Below are 21,849 nucleotides of genomic sequence, written 5' to 3' on the forward strand. Positions count from 1 at the left end.
GGTTCCTGGCAAATCCGGGTTATGGATTGCATTTAAAAAGGCCCCGTGGGAGTGCAATGGGCCCCTGTCTTGCTGCTTAGCAATAATGGTATGGGTTTAGGTTCTGCTGTGTGTACTGGTGGTTGACTGCCCCCCAGCCCAGAGTGTGCATGGAAAATTGTCTGGCAGCCTCCCTGACAGCAAGCAGTGATAGTGCCCATGAAGGGGACCTTGTTGGGCCCGCCCCTTTCACGGTTATCGCTTCTCGGCCTTTTGGCTAAGATCACGTGTGGATTTCTGTGCGTGGTTTGGGTTGAAAGGAGTGGTGATCGGGGCCCTCTTTACGGGGGGCCCTGGATTGTTGCTGAGCTGCGATCGTGGGTTTTACCTGCAAAAATGAGCGAGAAGGCGCGTGGACTTGAGGACACGGTGCGGATCTACGTTCCTGGCGAGCACCGGGGGACGATCGGACTTGACCAAATCGTTGTGGAGATTCTTCGCAAGCTTGATTACCTACAGGTATGGAATGTATTGGCTATACAGGATTTTCCTAGGCAAGGAATTTATGATATTACTTTTTGTGGTTCTGAGATTTGCCAGAGAGTCTACATGGATCTTGAAGAAATGAAGAGGAAAAGTGAGCCTGCTATAATGAAGAAGATTAAAGTGGAACCTTTATTTATGAATACAACAAAGGTAGTAATTGTCCACATGTATAATCCTAAGGTTTCTGATGAAATGGTTACAAACTTTTTGTTCCGGTATTGCGAGGAAGTGAAATTTATAGGAAGACTTAAGAACAAGTTTGGGTACTTTAATTGTAAGAGAAAGTTTATTGTAAAATTTAAAAAAGATGAAGGAATGCAAGATGGAAGGAAGAGCATACCACAGGTGTTTTCTATCGGAGGAGAGAGAGGTTTCTGCTTTTATGAAGGCCAGTTGCAATATTGTAGAAAGTGCCATGCCTATGGCCATGTGCAGGATTATTGCCCTGAGAAAGGTGAATGTTGCAGAAATTGTGGGAAAACTGGTCATGAAGCAAGTATTTGTACAGAGAAGAAGACATGTGATATCTGTGGAAGTGAGGAACATTTGGCAAGAGGCTGTGATATGTGGTATAAAAAGAAGAGAAGTTATGCTGATGCAGCTGGGAATAGAGGAGAACAAAGAGAAAAAGGGGGAGGGAGGTTTGTTCCTGGAGTTGGTGAGAGTGTGAGTGTGAGTGTTAATGTGGCACAGGTGGCTGAGGAAAGTTCTGTGATAGTGGAGCACATTAGCACTCAGGAGAGGTCAGGGGAGGAGGGTGTTTCCACTGCTGTGACTGGTGAGGAGACAGGTGTGGGAGGTGAATTTACCTTGGTGAAAAAGAAAAAAGCAAAAAAAGTGAAAGTGGTGGAGAAAATTGAGACAGTGTATGGTGATGTTCTTTCTAGTGAAGAGGCTATGGATGATATTGAATGTCCAAACCCAATTGTGGGGGAGGAGGAGGGAATGGAAGTTGTTGGGTCATCTCAGAGATCTCTAACACCTGGTCAGAGAGTTTCTCGCAGTAAGGAAGAAGAGGAGGAGGAAGATGAGGATGTGCAGGTTGTGAATAAAAGGTGTAAGACAGGGAGCTGGTCTGAGGATCAGGAAGCCCTTGTTCTTGGTAGTGATAATGAAATAGACAGGGACTCTAACATAGGGTCGCCTGATTGTTTTGCAAGTTTACATAGGAAAGTTGAAGGCCAAAATGTTAATTTCTAAGTTAAGATGGATTTTAAAGCATTTGGTTTTCTTTTCCTAGTTATTATGACTTTGGTTGTAACAACTATTAATGTAAGAAGTATTGAGTCTGAAATTAGGAGAGCTGCAATTTTTGATATTCTTGAGAATGTTAGAAGTGATGTGATATGTTTACAGGAGTGTGCAATAAAGTCAGCACCTTATGCAAATGAGTGGAAGTGTGGGCAGTCCTTCTGGTCCACATGTGCAGAAAACAAAAATGAAGGTGTGGGGATTTTATTGCAAAACAGGGACATTAAAGTTTTAAATTGCCAAATTTTAGTACCTGGTCGTTGTATGGTTTTAAATTTTGAGGTTTTGGGCCAGAGGATGAGAATTTTTAATGTGTATGCTCCAGCAGAAAAACAAGCACGTTTGTCTTTTTTAGAGTCCCTTAAGTTTTTTATCCCTGGTCGTGAAGATACTATTATTGTTGGCGATTTTAACTGCATTAGATCCGTCAATGATCGTGAGAGCTCTGCTGAGGTTAGAACTGATATTACTTCCAATGTTTTAAATCAAATTATTCAAGACTTGCATTTTACTGATGTTGGACTGATGGTTAGCACTGATGAAAGATATACGTACATATCAGATAGTGGCCGCTGTAAATCCCGGATCGATTACATCCTGGTCTCTGATGGGATTAAGGTGGTCCGGTGCAATCAAATGATGTCAACTTTCTCAGACCACAAGATGGTGTCGGCTGAGATAAGTGTCACAGAGTCCCTTCATTTTGGGAGGGGGCTCTGGAAATTAAATGTAAGTCTATTGGAAGATGAGGAAGTAATGGCTGGTTTTAATCATGTGTTTTTATCCTGTGTTTCTAAACAACCTGATTTTAGTAATGTCTTAGTGTGGTGGGAATGGGCTAAAGGAGAGTTTTCTAATTTCTTTAAGATGTTTTGCATAAAGAGAGCACAAGAGAAGAGGAGGAGTGATGAAAGGCTTGTATCCCGGTTAGAGACTCTCTATAAGTTTAAACGTGTTGGTGTGGAGGTGGAGGATGAGATTGTTAAGGTGAAGGGGGAGGTGAAAAAAAGGTTGTTGGAAAAGGGAAGGAATATTGTATATAAGTCTAAAGTGCAGCACCTAGAAGAAAATGAGCAGTGTACACGGTATTTCTTTAAAAAATGTTTTAATGCTAAAGGTGTTTTTAAATCTGTTTTTACCCCTACGGGGGAAGTTTCTGGAGAGGAGATGGTGAAGGAGATTGGCAGATTTTATGAGACACTCTTTAGTAATAAGAGCAGAGCCAGTGAGACGGAGATGAATGATTATTGTAATATTTTGGAGAATAATGTTCCTGTTGAAAAAGTAGATTTTTTGATTGATGATGTTAGTGAAGGGGAGATCAAGCAGGCCCTGGATAAGATGGCCAAAGGGAAGACACCAGGCTGTGATGGTCTCCCCGCTGAGTTTTATTCCGCGTTCTGGAATATTTTAAGTAAAGAGTTTACACGGGTGGTGCAATATGTTTTTAACTCAGGTGTTTTAGCTGAATCTATGAAGAAAGGGGTCATAACATTAATTCATAAAAAAGGTGATGGCAGAGATCTTAAAAATTGGAGACCTATAACTTTATTAAATTGTGACTACAAGATAATTGCTAAGATTGTGGCTAATAGACTGAGTGATGTAGTGGACCACCTTGTGGGAGAATACCAAGTTTGTGCAGTACCGAAAAGAAAACTAACAGATAATTTATTGCTTTTAAGAGACTCTATTTATTACAGTAACTTTAACAAGAATGCACTGTTTGTTGAGTCCATAGATTTCGAAAAGGCTTATGATAAGGTTGCACATGATTTTATGTTCATTGCTTTAAAACACTTAGGTATTCCAGAAAAGTTATTATCTGTTATTATGAGTTTTTATCATGGGGTGACAAGTCAGATTTTAGTAAATGGGCATGTGGGGCCTGCTTTTAATGTCTTGTCTGGAGTCAGACAGGGATGCCCACTCTCCCCAATTCTGTTTATATGCGTTATAGAGGGCCTGTTGAAGAATGTGCAGAAAGATAAATGTGTGAGTGGTGTTTTTATTCCAGGTAGTGATGGTAGTAAGTTAAAGGTTTTAAGTTATATGGACGATGTGGTTTTTACTTGTACATCCCAAGCAGATCTCAACAGAGTAAATTTGCATGTGAGGATTTTTTGTTGTGTGGCTGGGATGAATGTGAACTGGGGGAAGTGCCAATTATGCAGTTTTGGGAACCAAGAGAATATAGTAGTGGATGGTGTTAAGGAAAAAGAAGACATTGAAGTGCTAGGAGTGATATTTGATAAAGACCTCAAAGGAAAGAAAAGTTATGAGACTTTGGACAGTAAAATTGAGAAGAAGCTATCCTTCTGGAGGTTAAGGAACTTGTCACTTAAAGGGAAAGTTCTTATCATTAAGTCTGTAATCCTACCGCTTCTCTTGTATACGGCTATGGTGCTTCCTCCAGGGAAGTTATGGACTAGGAGAGTCACAAGGAAGCTTTTTGTGTTCTTCTGGGGGTCTAAGATGGAGAAAATGAGAAGAGAAGAAGTGATGAAGAGTATGAATTTGGGCGGATATAACTTTCCAAACATTGATCTGTTTTTAAAGGTGCACTATTTTCTTTTAATTTTTAAATTGATACAGTGCAATAATAGGGCGGCAGACATGAGTAAATACCTTGCAGGATGGTTGTTTTCCAAATGGGGCTGGTGTGAGAGGGATTTGAGGAGACCCATAGCACATGTGATACCTACCTTCTATGTGCTCCTCAGGTCTTTCAATGATCAATTTGGTTTGAGCTCTTTAGGTGAACCTGATAAAAAGAAAATAGAACAAGAAATAAGGAAAAATGAGAGATTATATGAAGTACCATTCTGCACTAATGCTCAGTCTGTGAAGATTTGGAAGTTTTTTAAAGTTATTGGACTATCAAACAGACAAAAAGACGTTAGTTGGATGTCCTTTCATGGCTGCCTCCCAACCCGATCTTTTTTAAATGGAAGAGGTTTGAGAATAAGTGACAGATGCCCAAGAGAGGGTTGTGGAGGTAGAGAAGACTTAGTGCACCTTTATTGGGACTGTTTTTATGCAAAAGAATTTTTTATGTTTTTAAAGAAGTTTTTAATCCAACTCACTGGATATAACAGTTTTTCTTTTGAGAAAGTTTTTATTGGTCAAGATCTTAGTAAAAAGGAAGATACACGTACTAATTGGATTCTTTTTTCTGTTTTTAAAGAGGTTTTATGGGACTCACGCAATTTGCTTGTTTTTAAAAATGTTGTTATTTCTCCGAGGGAATTGAAAAGATTGTTTTTAGGAAGGATTTTTACTATCTTTCTACTGGACAAAAAGAGAATTGGTGAAGAAGAAGCGGAGAAAATCTGGATGCATACACGATGGAAAAATTTATAAGAAGTACGTAAAGGAGAAAGCTGTAAGTTTTTGACCAATTTCTGTGATTGTTTTTGACATGTTTTTTTGTTTTGTTGTTTGGTCACTTTTTCTTGGCACTCGGTTCCCTTAGTTAGTTTTTTCCGTATGATGTTTTTTCAGATATTGTTTTAAGTGACGAGTCTTGGTAGGTGACCTGATGATCGTCCAAACAATAGTCTGTAACTGAGGAAAAAAAAAAAAAAAAAAAAAAAAAAAAATCTGTTCTTATCAGTTTAATATCTGATACGTCCCCTATCTGGGGACCATATATTAAATGGATTTTTGAGAACGGGGGCCGATTTCGAAGCTTGCTTCCGTCGCCCTATGCATTGACCCGATATGGCAGTATCTTCGGGTACAGTGCACCACCCCCTTACAGGGTTAAAAAGAAAGATTCCTACTTTCATTGCTACCTGCTTGCTGGCTAGCCAGCTAGCCAGCCCTGTGGGCCTTGCTGCTGCTGCAGCCAAAAAACAAAAGGTGGTGCTGCTGCTGCTTCTGCTGCTTCTGCTTCTGCTTGTGTCTGGCCCCTGTTGGAGCGTCCAGGCACAGGACTTCTGCTGCTGCTGACTAAATGGCCTCCTTAATTGGATCATTTGAGTAGCCAGCACACCTGTGCAGGTAGGGCATGACATGATAGGCAGCTGCCTTGATAGCGGGTGGGTGCTGAATGTTCCTAATTGACAAAATAAGATTAATGCTTATGAAGAAATATAAAATCTCATCCCTTCCCCAATATCGCGCCACACCCCTACCCCTTAATTCCCTGGTTGAACTTGATGGACATATGTCTTTTTTCGACCGTACTAACTATGTAACTATGTAACATAACATGGGGGGGGGGGGGGGTCTCCTGGCTGTTCACACAGGTGTGTCATTGCTGTACATTGACCATGCATTGCTTCTGTGGTATTGCAAAGGCAAAGACAAATGCTTCCAGCCATCCATTGCACTAATGGATTGGTCATCAGCTGGCTGTCTATGTCCCGCATCAATATAGACCAAAGTACAGAGGGTTAGGCTATGCTATTGTGCACCTACCTGATGCATCAGAAGGTGCGAGGCCCTTGCTAAATTCTGTGCACAGACTTTGAGATCTATGCTTTAGACTGTATCTAAACCTGCTCCAACATGGACTGACATTCTGGCCTACTTTCAGCCGATGCGACTTGTCTGTCGCTGAACAGTCGCTTTTTATGTATTCAGCACCTATGTATAATGTTGTAAAAATGCTCTAGAAGCTAAAGTCGCAGAAATGTCACACATATTTGGCCTGCAACTTTCTGTGCGACAAATTCAGACAGGAAAAATCAGTATAAATCCTTAGAAAATTATCCCCCAGTGTCTCCATCTGCTGGCGGTATTGAATAAGCATTGCTGCACTGATGGGGTATGCATTAGACGAAAAAAAAGAAGAAAAAGAAGAATAATACGCCCAGAAAAGAGGCGAAAAGGAGAAAAACGTAAAAAAACGTGAAAAAAAAGTAAGAGGAAGAGAAGGGAAAAAAAGGTGGAAATGGGTTTAAAAGTGATTTCGGCGGAGAAATTATATATATATATATATATATATATATATATATATATGCGCACACACACACATAGATATAAACGTATTCTCCGTTGAGATATTGCAGCCGCTGCTGTGTCCAGGCCCAGGAGCCTTAGCACTGTGCTGTGATGTCACTCAATACCACTGACATCACTAGGTGTAAACAACATCTCTCCTTTGCTGTGTATGTGACTATGGAGCTGTTTGGTGATGTCGTCTATTACGGCCTTCATAGAAGCAACAGGAGATTGTTGCATCCATCTTGAACCCTCAGAACTACAGTGCTATGATGTCACTCACTTCCACAGGCCTTGCAGAGTGTAAACAACAACAACCCAGCTTTGTTGTGTATGTAACCATAGGGATTTGTGATGTCACCTAGAACCTTCACAGCAGCGACAGCTTTATGAGGAGCATCAGCACTGCTCTGCCTGAGCAGAACCATCACCGCCATAGGTTGTCAAATAACCCGGATTTAACCCACACAGGTAAGTCCAATGGGGTGCAGGCATGTCCTCTATGCTTACAGCTTCCCGTGGGTGTTGGTTTGATACCGTTTGGGGACAGCCAAGGAGGCATCTGCAGGCAACAAAGGTAGGTGTGTGCTTGTGTGTGTGTTTCCTATGCAGATCCTAAGCCCAGTGTCACATGCAAGTAGGAGGAGTAAGAAGGGTTCCTGGCAAATCCGGGTTATGGATTGCATTTAAAAAGGCCCCGTGGGAGTGCAATGGGCCCCTGTCTTGCTGCTTAGCAATAATGGTATGGGTTTAGGTTCTGCTGTGTGTACTGGTGGTTGACTGCCCCCCAGCCCAGAGTGTGCATGGAAAATTGTCTGGCAGCCTCCCTGACAGCAAGCAGTGATAGTGCCCATGAAGGGGACCTTATTGGGCCCGCCCCTTTCACGGTTATCGCTTCTCGGCCTTTTGGCTAAGATCAAGTGTAGTATCTGTTCTTATCAGTTTAATATCTGATACGTCCCCTATCTGGGGACCATATATTAAATGGATTTTTGAGAACGGGGGCCGATTTCGAAGCTTGCTTCCGTCGCCCTATGCATTGACCCGATATGGCAGTATCTTCGGGTACAGTGCACCACCCCCTTACAGGGTTAAAAAGAAAGATTCCTACTTTCATTGCTACCTGCTTGCTGGCTAGCCAGCTAGCCAGCCCTGTGGGCCTTGCTGCTGCTGCAGCCAAAAAACAAAAGGTGGTGCTGCTGCTGCTTCTGCTGCTTCTGCTTCTGCTTGTGTCTGGCCCCTGTTGGAGCGTCCAGGCACAGGACTTCTGCTGCTGCTGACTAAATGGCCTCCTTAATTGGATCATTTGAGTAGCCAGCACACCTGTGCAGGTAGGGCATGACATGATAGGCAGCTGCCTTGATAGCGGGTGGGTGCTGAATGTTCCTAATTGACAAAATAAGATTAATGCTTATGAAGAAATATAAAATCTCATCCCTTCCCCAATATCGCGCCACACCCCTACCCCTTAATTCCCTGGTTGAACTTGATGGACATATGTCTTTTTTCGACCGTACTAACTATGTAACTATGTAACATAACATGGGGGGGGGGGGGGGGGGGTCTCCTGGCTGTTCACACAGGTGTGTCATTGCTGTACATTGACCATGCATTGCTTCTGTGGTATTGCAAAGGCAAAGACAAATGCTTCCAGCCATCCATTGCACTAATGGATTGGTCATCAGCTGGCTGTCTATGTCCCGCATCAATATAGACCAAAGTACAGAGGGTTAGGCTATGCTATTGTGCACCTACCTGATGCATCAGAAGGTGCGAGGCCCTTGCTAAATTCTGTGCACAGACTTTGAGATCTATGCTTTAGACTGTATCTAAACCTGCTCCAACATGGACTGACATTCTGGCCTACTTTCAGCCGATGCGACTTGTCTGTCGCTGAACAGTCGCTTTTTATGTATTCAGCACCTATGTATAATGTTGTAAAAATGCTCTAGAAGCTAAAGTCGCAGAAATGTCACACATATTTGGCCTGCAACTTTCTGTGCGACAAATTCAGACAGGAAAAATCAGTATAAATCCTTAGAAAATTATCCCCCAGTGTCTCCATCTGCTGGCGGTATTGAATAAGCATTGCTGCACTGATGGGGTATGCATTAGACGAAAAAAAAGAAGAAAAAGAAGAATAATACGCCCAGAAAAGAGGCGAAAAGGAGAAAAACGTAAAAAAAACGTGAAAAAAAAGTAAGAGGAAGAGAAGGGAAAAAAAGGTGGAAATGGGTTTAAAAGTGATTTCGGCGGAGAAATATATATATATATATATATATATATATATATATATATATATATATATGCGCACACACACACATAGATATAAACGTATTCTCCGTTGAGATATTGCAGCCGCTGCTGTGTCCAGGCCCAGGAGCCTTAGCACTGTGCTGTGATGTCACTCAATACCACTGACATCACTAGGTGTAAACAACATCTCTCCTTTGCTGTGTATGTGACTATGGAGCTGTTTGGTGATGTCGTCTATTACGGCCTTCATAGAAGCAACAGGAGATTGTTGCATCCATCTTGAACCCTCAGAACTACAGTGCTATGATGTCACTCACTTCCACAGGCCTTGCAGAGTGTAAACAACAACAACCCAGCTTTGTTGTGTATGTAACCATAGGGATTTGTGATGTCACCTAGAACCTTCACAGCAGCGACAGCTTTATGAGGAGCATCAGCACTGCTCTGCCTGAGCAGAACCATCACCGCCATAGGTTGTCAAATAACCCGGATTTAACCCACACAGGTAAGTCCAATGGGGTGCAGGCATGTCCTCTATGCTTACAGCTTCCCGTGGGTGTTGGTTTGATACCGTTTGGGGACAGCCAAGGAGGCATCTGCAGGCAACAAAGGTAGGTGTGTGCTTGTGTGTGTGTTTCCTATGCAGATCCTAAGCCCAGTGTCACATGCAAGTAGGAGGAGTAAGAAGGGTTCCTGGCAAATCCGCGTTATGGATTGCATTTAAAAAGGCCCCGTGGGAGTGCAATGGGCCCCTGTCTTGCTGCTTAGCAATAATGGTATGGGTTTAGGTTCTGCTGTGTGTACTGGTGGTTGACTGCCCCCCAGCCCAGAGTGTGCATGGAAAATTGTCTGGCAGCCTCCCTGACAGCAAGCAGTGATAGTGCCCATGAAGGGGACCTTATTGGGCCCGCCCCTTTCACGGTTATCGCTTCTCGGCCTTTTGGCTAAGATCAAGTGTAGTATCTGTTCTTATCAGTTTAATATCTGATACGTCCCCTATCTGGGGACCATATATTAAATGGATTTTTGAGAACGGGGGCCGATTTCGAAGCTTGCTTCCGTCGCCCTATGCATTGACCCGATATGGCAGTATCTTCGGGTACAGTGCACCACCCCCTTACAGGGTTAAAAAGAAAGATTCCTACTTTCATTGCTACCTGCTTGCTGGCTAGCCAGCTAGCCAGCCCTGTGGGCCTTGCTGCTGCTGCAGCCAAAAAACAAAAGGTGGTGCTGCTGCTGCTTCTGCTGCTTCTGCTTCTGCTTGTGTCTGGCCCCTGTTGGAGCGTCCAGGCACAGGACTTCTGCTGCTGCTGACTAAATGGCCTCCTTAATTGGATCATTTGAGTAGCCAGCACACCTGTGCAGGTAGGGCATGACATGATAGGCAGCTGCCTTGATAGCGGGTGGGTGCTGAATGTTCCTAATTGACAAAATAAGATTAATGCTTATGAAGAAATATAAAATCTCATCCCTTCCCCAATATCGCGCCACACCCCTACCCCTTAATTCCCTGGTTGAACTTGATGGACATATGTCTTTTTTCGACCGTACTAACTATGTAACTATGTAACATAACATGGGGGGGGGGGGGGGGGGTCTCCTGGCTGTTCACACAGGTGTGTCATTGCTGTACATTGACCATGCATTGCTTCTGTGGTATTGCAAAGGCAAAGACAAATGCTTCCAGCCATCCATTGCACTAATGGATTGGTCATCAGCTGGCTGTCTATGTCCCGCATCAATATAGACCAAAGTACAGAGGGTTAGGCTATGCTATTGTGCACCTACCTGATGCATCAGAAGGTGCGAGGCCCTTGCTAAATTCTGTGCACAGACTTTGAGATCTATGCTTTAGACTGTATCTAAACCTGCTCCAACATGGACTGACATTCTGGCCTACTTTCAGCCGATGCGACTTGTCTGTCGCTGAACAGTCGCTTTTTATGTATTCAGCACCTATGTATAATGTTGTAAAAATGCTCTAGAAGCTAAAGTCGCAGAAATGTCACACATATTTGGCCTGCAACTTTCTGTGCGACAAATTCAGACAGGAAAAATCAGTATAAATCCTTAGAAAATTATCCCCCAGTGTCTCCATCTGCTGGCGGTATTGAATAAGCATTGCTGCACTGATGGGGTATGCATTAGACGAAAAAAAAGAAGAAAAAGAAGAATAATACGCCCAGAAAAGAGGCGAAAAGGAGAAAAACGTAAAAAAACGTGAAAAAAAAGTAAGAGGAAGAGAAGGGAAAAAAAGGTGGAAATGGGTTTAAAAGTGATTTCGGCGGAGAAATATATATATATATATATATATATATATATATATATATATATATATATGCGCACACACACACATAGATATAAACGTATTCTCCGTTGAGATATTGCAGCCGCTGCTGTGTCCAGGCCCAGGAGCCTTAGCACTGTGCTGTGATGTCACTCAATACCACTGACATCACTAGGTGTAAACAACATCTCTCCTTTGCTGTGTATGTGACTATGGAGCTGTTTGGTGATGTCGTCTATTACGGCCTTCATAGAAGCAACAGGAGATTGTTGCATCCATCTTGAACCCTCAGAACTACAGTGCTATGATGTCACTCACTTCCACAGGCCTTGCAGAGTGTAAACAACAACAACCCAGCTTTGTTGTGTATGTAACCATAGGGATTTGTGATGTCACCTAGAACCTTCACAGCAGCGACAGCTTTATGAGGAGCATCAGCACTGCTCTGCCTGAGCAGAACCATCACCGCCATAGGTTGTCAAATAACCCGGATTTAACCCACACAGGTAAGTCCAATGGGGTGCAGGCATGTCCTCTATGCTTACAGCTTCCCGTGGGTGTTGGTTTGATACCGTTTGGGGACAGCCAAGGAGGCATCTGCAGGCAACAAAGGTAGGTGTGTGCTTGTGTGTGTGTTTCCTATGCAGATCCTAAGCCCAGTGTCACATGCAAGTAGGAGGAGTAAGAAGGGTTCCTGGCAAATCCGGGTTATGGATTGCATTTAAAAAGGCCCCGTGGGAGTGCAATGGGCCCCTGTCTTGCTGCTTAGCAATAATGGTATGGGTTTAGGTTCTGCTGTGTGTACTGGTGGTTGACTGCCCCCCAGCCCAGAGTGTGCATGGAAAATTGTCTGGCAGCCTCCCTGACAGCAAGCAGTGATAGTGCCCATGAAGGGGACCTTGTTGGGCCCGCCCCTTTCACGGTTATCGCTTCTCGGCCTTTTGGCTAAGATCAAGTGTAGTATCTGTTCTTATCAGTTTAATATCTGATACATCCCCTATCTGGGGACCATATATTAAATGGATTTTTGAGAACGGGGGCCGATTTCGAAGCTTGCTTCCGTCGCCCTATGCATTGACCTGATATGGCAGTATCTTCGGGTACAGTGCACCACCCCCTTACAGGGTTAAAAAGAAAGATTCCTACTTTCATTGCTACCTGCTTGCTGGCTAGCCAGCTAGCCAGCCCTGTGGGCCTTGCTGCTGCTGCAGCCAAAAAACAAAAGGTGGTGCTGCTGCTGCTTCTGCTGCTTCTGCTTCTGCTTCTGCTTGTGTCTGGCCCCTGTTGGAGCGTCCAGGCACAGGACTTCTGCTGCTGCTGACTAAATGGCCTCCTTAATTGGATCATTTGAGTAGCCAGCACACCTGTGCAGGTAGGGCATGACATGATAGGCAGCTGCCTTGATAGCGGGTGGGTGCTGAATGTTCCTAATTGACAAAATAAGATTAATGCTTATGAAGAAATATAAAATCTCATCCCTTCCCCAATATCGCGCCACACCCCTACCCCTTAATTCCCTGGTTGAACTTGATGGACATATGTCTTTTTTCGACCGTACTAACTATGTAACTATGTAACATAACATGGGGGGGGGGGTCTCCTGGCTGTTCACACAGGTGTGTCATTGCTGTACATTGACCATGCATTGCTTCTGTGGTATTGCAAAGGCAAAGACAAATGCTTCCAGCCATCCATTGCACTAATGGATTGGTCATCAGCTGGCTGTCTATGTCCCGCATCAATATAGACCAAAGTACAGAGGGTTAGGCTATGCTATTGTGCACCTACCTGATGCATCAGAAGGTGCGAGGCCCTTGCTAAATTCTGTGCACAGACTTTGAGATCTATGCTTTAGACTGTATCTAAACCTGCTCCAACATGGACTGACATTCTGGCCTACTTTCAGCCGATGCGACTTGTCTGTCGCTGAACAGTCGCTTTTTATGTATTCAGCACCTATGTATAATGTTGTAAAAATGCTCTAGAAGCTAAAGTCGCAGAAATGTCACACATATTTGGCCTGCAACTTTCTGTGCGACAAATTCAGACAGGAAAAATCAGTATAAATCCTTAGAAAATTATCCCCCAGTGTCTCCATCTGCTGGCAGTATTGAATAAGCATTGCTGCACTGATGGGGTATGCATTAGACGAAAAAAAAGAAGAAAAAGAAGAATAATACGCCCAGAAAAGAGGCGAAAAGGAGAAAAACGTAAAAAAACGTGAAAAAAAAGTAAGAGGAAGAGAAGGGAAAAAAAGGTGGAAATGGGTTTAAAAGTGATTTCGGCGGAGAAATATATATATATATATATATATATATATATATATATATATATATATATGCGCACACACACACATAGATATAAACGTATTCTCCGTTGAGATATTGCAGCCGCTGCTGTGTCCAGGCCCAGGAGCCTTAGCACTGTGCTGTGATGTCACTCAATACCACTGACATCACTAGGTGTAAACAACATCTCTCCTTTGCTGTGTATGTGACTATGGAGCTGTTTGGTGATGTCGTCTATTACGGCCTTCATAGAAGCAACAGGAGATTGTTGCATCCATCTTGAACCCTCAGAACTACAGTGCTATGATGTCACTCACTTCCACAGGCCTTGCAGAGTGTAAACAACAACAACCCAGCTTTGTTGTGTATGTAACCATAGGGATTTGTGATGTCACCTAGAACCTTCACAGCAGCGACAGCTTTATGAGGAGCATCAGCACTGCTCTGCCTGAGCAGAACCATCACCGCCATAGGTTGTCAAATAACCCGGATTTAACCCACACAGGTAAGTCCAATGGGGTGCAGGCATGTCCTCTATGCTTACAGCTTCCCGTGGGTGTTGGTTTGATACCGTTTGGGGACAGCCAAGGAGGCATCTGCAGGCAACAAAGGTAGGTGTGTGCTTGTGTGTGTGTTTCCTATGCAGATCCTAAGCCCAGTGTCACATGCAAGTAGGAGGAGTAAGAAGGGTTCCTGGCAAATCCGGGTTATGGATTGCATTTAAAAAGGCCCCGTGGGAGTGCAATGGGCCCCTGTCTTGCTGCTTAGCAATAATGGTATGGGTTTAGGTTCTGCTGTGTGTACTGGTGGTTGACTGCCCCCCAGCCCAGAGTGTGCATGGAAAATTGTCTGGCAGCCTCCCTGACAGCAAGCAGTGATAGTGCCCATGAAGGGGACCTTGTTGGGCCCGCCCCTTTCACGGTTATCGCTTCTCGGCCTTTTGGCTAAGATCAAGTGTAGTATCTGTTCTTATCAGTTTAATATCTGATACGTCCCCTATCTGGGGACCATATATTAAATGGATTTTTGAGAACGGGGGCCGATTTCGAAGCTTGCTTCCGTCGCCCTATGCATTGACCCGATATGGCAGTATCTTCGGGTACAGTGCACCACCCCCTTACAGGGTTAAAAAGAAAGATTCCTACTTTCATTGCTACCTGCTTGCTGGCTAGCCAGCTAGCCAGCCCTGTGGGCCTTGCTGCTGCTGCAGCCAAAAAACAAAAGGTGGTGCTGCTGCTGCTTCTGCTGCTTCTGCTTCTGCTTGTGTCTGGCCCCTGTTGGAGCGTCCAGGCACAGGACTTCTGCTGCTGCTGACTAAATGGCCTCCTTAATTGGATCATTTGAGTAGCCAGCACACCTGTGCAGGTAGGGCATGACATGATAGGCAGCTGCCTTGATAGCGGGTGGGTGCTGAATGTTCCTAATTGACAAAATAAGATTAATGCTTATGAAGAAATATAAAATCTCATCCCTTCCCCAATATCGCGCCACACCCCTACCCCTTAATTCCCTGGTTGAACTTGATGGACATATGTCTTTTTTCGACCGTACTAACTATGTAACTATGTAACATAACATGGGGGGGGGGGGGTCTCCTGGCTGTTCACACAGGTGTGTCATTGCTGTACATTGACCATGCATTGCTTCTGTGGTATTGCAAAGGCAAAGACAAATGCTTCCAGCCATCCATTGCACTAATGGATTGGTCATCAGCTGGCTGTCTATGTCCCGCATCAATATAGACCAAAGTACAGAGGGTTAGGCTATGCTATTGTGCACCTACCTGATGCATCAGAAGGTGCGAGGCCCTTGCTAAATTCTGTGCACAGACTTTGAGATCTATGCTTTAGACTGTATCTAAACCTGCTCCAACATGGACTGACATTCTGGCCTACTTTCAGCCGATGCGACTTGTCTGTCGCTGAACAGTCGCTTTTTATGTATTCAGCACCTATGTATAATGTTGTAAAAATGCTCTAGAAGCTAAAGTCGCAGAAATGTCACACATATTTGGCCTGCAACTTTCTGTGCGACAAATTCAGACAGGAAAAATCAGTATAAATCCTTAGAAAATTATCCCCCAGTGTCTCCATCTGCTGGCGGTATTGAATAAGCATTGCTGCACTGATGGGGTATGCATTAGACGAAAAAAAAGAAGAAAAAGAAGAATAATACGCCCAGAAAAGAGGCGAAAAGGAGAAAAACGTAAAAAAACGTGAAAAAAAAGTAAGAGGAAGAGAAGGGAAAAAAAGGTGGAAATGGGTTTAAAAGTGATTTCGGCGGAGAAATATATATATATATATATATATATATATATATATATATATATATGCGCACACACACACATAGATATAAACGTATTCTCCGTTGAGATATTGCAGCCGCTGCTGTGTCCAGGCCCAGGAGCCTTAGCACTGTGCTGTGATGTCACTCAATACCACTGACATCACTAGGTGTAAACAACATCTCTCCTTTGCTGTGTATGTGACTATGGAGCTGTTTGGTGATGTCGTCTATTACGGCCTTCATAGAAGCAACAGGAGATTGTTGCATCCATCTTGAACCCTCAGAACTACAGTGCTATGATGTCACTCACTTCCACAGGCCTTGCAGAGTGTAAACAACAACAACCCAGCTTGGTTGTGTATGTAACCATAGGGATTTGTGATGTCACCTAGAACCTTCACAGCAGCGACAGCTTTATGAGGAGCATCAGCACTGCTCTGCCTGAGCAGAACCATCACCGCCATAGGTTGTCAAATAACCCGGATTTAACCCACACAGGTAAGTCCAATGGGGTGCAGGCATGTCCTCTATGCTTACAGCTTCCCGTGGGTGTTGGTTTGATACCGTTTGGGGACAGCCAAGGAGGCATCTGCAGGCAACAAAGGTAGGTGTGTGCTTGTGTGTGTGTTTCCTATGCAGATCCTAAGCCCAGTGTCACATGCAAGTAGGAGGAGTAAGAAGGGTTCCTGGCAAATCCGGGTTATGGATTGCATTTAAAAAGGCCCCGTGGGAGTGCAATGGGCCCCTGTCTTGCTGCTTAGCAATAATGGTATGGGTTTAGGTTCTGCTGTGTGTACTGGTGGTTGACTGCCCCCCAGCCCAGAGTGTGCATGGAAAATTGTCTGGCAGCCTCCCTGACAGCAAGCAGTGATAGTGCCCATGAAGGGGACCTTGTTGGGCCCGCCCCTTTCACGGTTATCGCTTCTCGGCCTTTTGGCTAAGATCAAGTGTAGTATCTGTTCTTATCAGTTTAATATCTGATACGTCCCCTATCTGGGGACCATATATTAAATGGATTTTTGAGAACGGGGGCCGATTTCGAAGCTTGCTTCCGTCGCCCTATGCATTGACCCGATATGGCAGTATCTTCGGGTAAAGTGCACCACCCCCTTACAGGGTTAAAAAGAAAGATTCCTACTTTCATTGCTACCTGCTTGCTGGCTAGCCAGCTAGCCAGCCCTGTGGGCCTTGCTGCTGCTGCAGCCAAAAAACAAAAGGTGGTGCTGCTGCTGCTTCTGCTGCTTCTGCTTCTGCTTGTGTCTGGCCCCTGTTGGAGCGTCCAGGCACAGGACTTCTGCTGCTGCTGACTAAATGGCCTCCTTAATTGGATCATTTGAGTAGCCAGCACACCTGTGCAGGTAGGGCATGACATGATAGGCAGCTGCCTTGATAGCGGGTGGGTGCTGAATGTTCCTAATTGACAAAATAAGATTAATGCTTATGAAGAAATATAAAATCTCATCCCTTCCCCAATATCGCGCCACACCCCTACCCCTTTATTCCCTGGTTGAACTTGATGGACATATGTCTTTTTTCGACCGTACTAACTATGTAACTATGTAACATAACATGGGGGGGGGGGGGGGGGGTCTCCTGGCTGTTCACACAGGTGTGTCATTGCTGTACATTGACCATGCATTGCTTCTGTGGTATTGCAAAGGCAAAGACAAATGCTTCCAGCCATCCATTGCACTAATGGATTGGTCATCAGCTGGCTGTCTATGTCCCGCATCAATATAGACCAAAGTACAGAGGGTTAGGCTATGCTATTGTGCACCTACCTGATGCATCAGAAGGTGCGAGGCCCTTGCTAAATTCTGTGCACAGACTTTGAGATCTATGCTTTAGACTGTATCTAAACCTGCTCCAACATGGACTGACATTCTGGCCTACTTTCAGCCGATGCGACTTGTCTGTCGCTGAACAGTCGCTTTTTATGTATTCAGCACCTATGTATAATGTTGTAAAAATGCTCTAGAAGCTAAAGTCGCAGAAATGTCACACATATTTGGCCTGCAACTTTCTGTGCGACAAATTCAGACAGGAAAAATCAGTATAAATCCTTAGAAAATTATCCCCCAGTGTCTCCATCTGCTGGCGGTATTGAATAAGCATTGCTGCACTGATGGGGTATGCATTAGACGAAAAAAAAGAAGAAAAAGAAGAATAATACGCCCAGAAAAGAGGCGAAAAGGAGAAAAACGTAAAAAAACGTGAAAAAAAAGTAAGAGGAAGAGAAGGGAAAAAAAGGTGGAAATGGGTTTAAAAGTGATTTCGGCGGAGAAATATATATATATATATATATATATATATATATATATATATATATATGCGCACACACACACATAGATATAAACGTATTCTCCGTTGAGATATTGCAGCCGCTGCTGTGTCCAGGCCCAGGAGCCTTAGCACTGTGCTGTGATGTCACTCAATACCACTGACATCACTAGGTGTAAACAACATCTCTCCTTTGCTGTGTATGTGACTATGGAGCTGTTTGGTGATGTCGTCTATTACGGCCTTCATAGAAGCAACAGGAGATTGTTGCATCCATCTTGAACCCTCAGAACTACAGTGCTATGATGTCACTCACTTCCACAGGCCTTGCAGAGTGTAAACAACAACAACCCAGCTTTGTTGTGTATGTAACCATAGGGATTTGTGATGTCACCTAGAACCTTCACAGCAGCGACAGCTTTATGAGGAGCATCAGCACTGCTCTGCCTGAGCAGAACCATCACCGCCATAGGTTGTCAAATAACCCGGATTTAACCCACACAGGTAAGTCCAATGGGGTGCAGGCATGTCCTCTATGCTTACAGCTTCCCGTGGGTGTTGGTTTGATACCGTTTGGGGACAGCCAAGGAGGCATCTGCAGGCAACAAAGGTAGGTGTGTGCTTGTGTGTGTGTTTCCTATGCAGATCCTAAGCCCAGTGTCACATGCAAGTAGGAGGAGTAAGAAGGGTTCCTGGCAAATCCGGGTTATGGATTGCATTTAAAAAGGCCCCGTGGGAGTGCAATGGGCCCCTGTCTTGCTGCTTAGCAATAATGGTATGGGTTTAGGTTCTGCTGTGTGTACTGGTGGTTGACTGCCCCCCAGCCCAGAGTGTGCATGGAAAATTGTCTGGCAGCCTCCCTGACAGCAAGCAGTGATAGTGCCCATGAAGGGGACCTTGTTGGGCCCGCCCCTTTCACGGTTATCGCTTCTCGGCCTTTTGGCTAAGATCAAGTGTAGTATCTGTTCTTATCAGTTTAATATCTGATACGTCCCCTATCTGGGGACCATATATTAAATGGATTTTTGAGAACGGGGGCCGATTTCGAAGCTTGCTTCCGTCGCCCTATGCATTGACCCGATATGGCAGTATCTTCGGGTACAGTGCACCACCCCCTTACAGGGTTAAAAAGAAAGATTCCTACTTTCATTGCTACCTGCTTGCTGGCTAGCCAGCTAGCCAGCCCTGTGGGCCTTGCTGCTGCTGCAGCCAAAAAACAAAAGGTGGTGCTGCTGCTGCTTCTGCTGCTTCTGCTTCTGCTTGTGTCTGGCCCCTGTTGGAGCGTCCAGGCACAGGACTTCTGCTGCTGCTGACTAAATGGCCTCCTTAATTGGATCATTTGAGTAGCCAGCACACCTGTGCAGGTAGGGCATGACATGATAGGCAGCTGCCTTGATAGCGGGTGGGTGCTGAATGTTCCTAATTGACAAAATAAGATTAATGCTTATGAAGAAATATAAAATCTCATCCCTTCCCCAATATCGCGCCACACCCCTACCCCTTAATTCCCTGGTTGAACTTGATGGACATATGTCTTTTTTCGACCGTACTAACTATGTAACTATGTAACATAACATGGGGGGGGGGGGGGGGGGTCTCCTGGCTGTTCACACAGGTGTGTCATTGCTGTACATTGACCATGCATTGCTTCTGTGGTATTGCAAAGGCAAAGACAAATGCTTCCAGCCATCCATTGCACTAATGGATTGGTCATCAGCTGGCTGTCTATGTCCCGCATCAATATAGACCAAAGTACAGAGGGTTAGGCTATGCTATTGTGCACCTACCTGATGCATCAGAAGGTGCGAGGCCCTTGCTAAATTCTGTGCACAGACTTTGAGATCTATGCTTTAGACTGTATCTAAACCTGCTCCAACATGGACTGACATTCTGGCCTACTTTCAGCCGATGCGACTTGTCTGTCGCTGAACAGTCGCTTTTTATGTATTCAGCACCTATGTATAATGTTGTAAAAATGCTCTAGAAGCTAAAGTCGCAGAAATGTCACACATATTTGGCCTGCAACTTTCTGTGCGACAAATTCAGACAGGAAAAATCAGTATAAATCCTTAGAAAATTATCCCCCAGTGTCTCCATCTGCTGGCGGTATTGAATAAGCATTGCTGCACTGATGGGTTATGCATTAGACGAAAAAAAAGAAGAAAAAGAAGAATAATACGCCCAGAAAAGAGGCGAAAAGGAGAAAAACGTAAAAAAACGTGAAAAAAAAGTAAGAGGAAGAGAAGGGAAAAAAAGGTGGAAATGGGTTTAAAAGTGATTTCGGCGGAGAAATATATATATATATATATATATATATATATATATATATATATATATGCGCACACACACACATAGATATAAACGTATTCTCCGTTGAGATATTGCAGCCGCTGCTGTGTCCAGGCCCAGGAGCCTTAGCACTGTGCTGTGATGTCACTCAATACCACTGACATCACTAGGTGTAAACAACATCTCTCCTTTGCTGTGTATGTGACTATGGAGCTGTTTGGTGATGTCGTCTATTACGGCCTTCATAGAAGCAACAGGAGATTGTTGCATCCATCTTGAACCCTCAGAACTACAGTGCTATGATGTCACTCACTTCCACAGGCCTTGCAGAGTGTAAACAACAACAACCCAGCTTTGTTGTGTATGTAACCATAGGGATTTGTGATGTCACCTAGAACCTTCACAGCAGCGACAGCTTTATGAGGAGCATCAGCACTGCTCTGCCTGAGCAGAACCATCACCGCCATAGGTTGTCAAATAACCCGGATTTAACCCACACAGGTAAGTCCAATGGGGTGCAGGCATGTCCTCTATGCTTACAGCTTCCCGTGGGTGTTGGTTTGATACCGTTTGGGGACAGCCAAGGAGGCATCTGCAGGCAACAAAGGTAGGTGTGTGCTTGTGTGTGTGTTTCCTATGCAGATCCTAAGCCCAGTGTCACATGCAAGTAGGAGGAGTAAGAAGGGTTCCTGGCAAATCCGGGTTATGGATTGCATTTAAAAAGGCCCCGTGGGAGTGCAATGGGCCCCTGTCTTGCTGCTTAGCAATAATGGTATGGGTTTAGGTTCTGCTGTGTGTACTGGTGGTTGACTGCCCCCCAGCCCAGAGTGTGCATGGAAAATTGTCTGGCAGCCTCCCTGACAGCAAGCAGTGATAGTGCCCATGAAGGGGACCTTGTTGGGCCCGCCCCTTTCACGGTTATCGCTTCTCGGCCTTTTGGCTAAGATCAAGTGTAGTATCTGTTCTTATCAGTTTAATATCTGATACATCCCCTATCTGGGGACCATATATTAAATGGATTTTTGAGAACGGGGGCCGATTTCGAAGCTTGCTTCCGTCGCCCTATGCATTGACCTGATATGGCAGTATCTTCGGGTACAGTGCACCACCCCCTTACAGGGTTAAAAAGAAAGATTCCTACTTTCATTGCTACCTGCTTGCTGGCTAGCCAGCTAGCCAGCCCTGTGGGCCTTGCTGCTGCTGCAGCCAAAAAACAAAAGGTGGTGCTGCTGCTGCTTCTGCTGCTTCTGCTTCTGCTTCTGCTTGTGTCTGGCCCCTGTTGGAGCGTCCAGGCACAGGACTTCTGCTGCTGCTGACTAAATGGCCTCCTTAATTGGATCATTTGAGTAGCCAGCACACCTGTGCAGGTAGGGCATGACATGATAGGCAGCTGCCTTGATAGCGGGTGGGTGCTGAATGTTCCTAATTGACAAAATA

At 44.5% G+C, this 21,849-nt stretch overlaps 8 non-coding genes across 8 annotated transcripts; all 8 read left to right on the top strand.

Annotated features, from left to right (window-relative positions):
• Nucleotides 1–5,332: 5,332 nt before the first annotated feature.
• On the top strand, nucleotides 5,333–5,531 carry LOC130333294 (U2 spliceosomal RNA). Its single transcript, XR_008875522.1, has one exon. It is a non-coding gene; the product is annotated as a U2 spliceosomal RNA (small nuclear RNA).
• A 2,085-nt stretch (nucleotides 5,532–7,616) lies between these two features.
• Nucleotides 7,617–7,807, top strand: LOC130333317 (U2 spliceosomal RNA). The gene has a single exon (XR_008875535.1). It is a non-coding gene; the product is annotated as a U2 spliceosomal RNA (small nuclear RNA).
• Nucleotides 7,808–9,906: 2,099 nt separating this feature from the next.
• Nucleotides 9,907–10,097, top strand: LOC130333318 (U2 spliceosomal RNA). The gene has a single exon (XR_008875536.1). It is a non-coding gene; the product is annotated as a U2 spliceosomal RNA (small nuclear RNA).
• A 2,097-nt stretch (nucleotides 10,098–12,194) lies between these two features.
• On the top strand, nucleotides 12,195–12,385 carry LOC130333276 (U2 spliceosomal RNA). The gene has a single exon (XR_008875507.1). It is a non-coding gene; the product is annotated as a U2 spliceosomal RNA (small nuclear RNA).
• Nucleotides 12,386–14,481: 2,096 nt separating this feature from the next.
• On the top strand, nucleotides 14,482–14,672 carry LOC130333319 (U2 spliceosomal RNA). Its single transcript, XR_008875537.1, has one exon. It is a non-coding gene; the product is annotated as a U2 spliceosomal RNA (small nuclear RNA).
• A 2,088-nt stretch (nucleotides 14,673–16,760) lies between these two features.
• Nucleotides 16,761–16,951, top strand: LOC130333274 (U2 spliceosomal RNA). The gene has a single exon (XR_008875505.1). It is a non-coding gene; the product is annotated as a U2 spliceosomal RNA (small nuclear RNA).
• Nucleotides 16,952–19,046: 2,095 nt separating this feature from the next.
• On the top strand, nucleotides 19,047–19,237 carry LOC130333320 (U2 spliceosomal RNA). The gene has a single exon (XR_008875538.1). It is a non-coding gene; the product is annotated as a U2 spliceosomal RNA (small nuclear RNA).
• Nucleotides 19,238–21,332: 2,095 nt separating this feature from the next.
• LOC130333277 (U2 spliceosomal RNA) lies at nucleotides 21,333–21,523 on the top strand. The gene has a single exon (XR_008875508.1). It is a non-coding gene; the product is annotated as a U2 spliceosomal RNA (small nuclear RNA).
• Nucleotides 21,524–21,849: the final 326 nt, after the last annotated feature.

Source organism: Hyla sarda, unplaced genomic scaffold (assembly GCF_029499605.1).
Source record: "Hyla sarda isolate aHylSar1 unplaced genomic scaffold, aHylSar1.hap1 scaffold_402, whole genome shotgun sequence".
NCBI lineage: Eukaryota > Metazoa > Chordata > Amphibia > Anura > Hylidae > Hyla > Hyla sarda.